Source organism: Microcebus murinus, chromosome 21 (assembly GCF_040939455.1).
Source record: "Microcebus murinus isolate Inina chromosome 21, M.murinus_Inina_mat1.0, whole genome shotgun sequence".
Classification (NCBI taxonomy): Eukaryota; Metazoa; Chordata; class Mammalia; order Primates; family Cheirogaleidae; genus Microcebus; species Microcebus murinus.
This window is the reverse complement of record NC_134124.1, coordinates 2,392,786-2,394,081: the sequence shown is the minus strand read 5'-3', so window position 1 is coordinate 2,394,081 and position 1,296 is coordinate 2,392,786.

The window sequence follows — 1,296 nt, the reverse complement described above, 5'->3', positions numbered from 1 at the left end:
CAGTAGCTTTTGTTTTCTTGTCCGTGGGGACTGGGCATCCGAGACCTTAGTGGAGGCGTTTCCTAGTGGCCTGTCACGGGAAATTCTTCAGAAGGAAAAATGAAGCCCTATCTTCGCTACCGTGTTTCCCCGAAAATAAGACCTACCCATAAAAATAAGCCCCACCCCGAAAATAAGCCCTAGTGCTGGGCGTGGCTACGCAGCACATCTGCACAACCCATGCATTTCCTGGCAGAGTGGTAAAGACGATGAGCAGCCCTTCTCATCTGCCCCGTTGTAATAGCTACTACCCCAGAGGTGACCGGAAAGGTGCGGGCAGCCCCACCACCAAGGTCGGCTCCCCCTGTCAGGTCCTGGCCATCCTGTGCGTGCTACAAGCTGAGGCTTTGAGGGGAAAACGACACATCCCCTGAAAATAAGCCCTAGGGTGTCTTGAGGAAAAATAGATATAAGACCCTGTCTTATTTTCGGGGAAACATGGTATCTGTCGAATCCTCAGGTAGGTGTGTGTTGGACGTCACATGGTCACACTCTACAAGTAGGTGTTGATCCCCCAGCTGCATGCCCGCTCATCCCCAAAGGTGCTTGGGAGGCTGGGGCTGGGCCATCTCTCTGGTGCAGCTGCAAGAATGCGCCGGAGTCTTCCAGGAGCCGTGGTTCCCGCCCATTCCTGTCCCTGGTCCCTACCAAGGTGACTTGTCAAGGAGAGAAAAAGCTATGGTCTTGAGCTTCCTGATCTGCACCAGACAAGCCCACTGACAAAACCTCCTTTGGTTTTCTGGCATCGCAACTGCAAACACATTTCCTTCAACCTCGATTGAAGGTGGTTCGGTCTGGAAAAACTCTTGACTTTCCTCCAGAAGACTAAGGCTTGTCTAAGAGTAAATGTTCAAGTACCAAGTGCATTAAAGACCTGGTCCTACAGTTTTAGATAAAGGAAGCATTCCTATAAACCTCCAGAAATACTTCTTTTAAGGGTCCTTTACTTTTTAGTTGGACAAAAGCAAACTTTTGGGGACACAAATTACATTCCAATAAAAAAAGGGGCCAGGCATGGTGGCTCATGCCTGTAATCCTAGCACTCTGGAAGGCTAAGGCAGGAGGACTGCTTGAGGTCAAGAGTGTGAGACCAGCCTGAGTGAAAGCCCGTCTCTACCAAAACTAGAGGAAATTAGCTGGGCGTGGTGGCGTGCACCTGTAGTCCCAGCTCCTCGGGAGGCTGAGGCAGAAGGATTGCTTGAGCCCAGGAGTTCAAGGTTGCAGTAAGCTGATGAGTGTCACTGTATTCTACCAAGG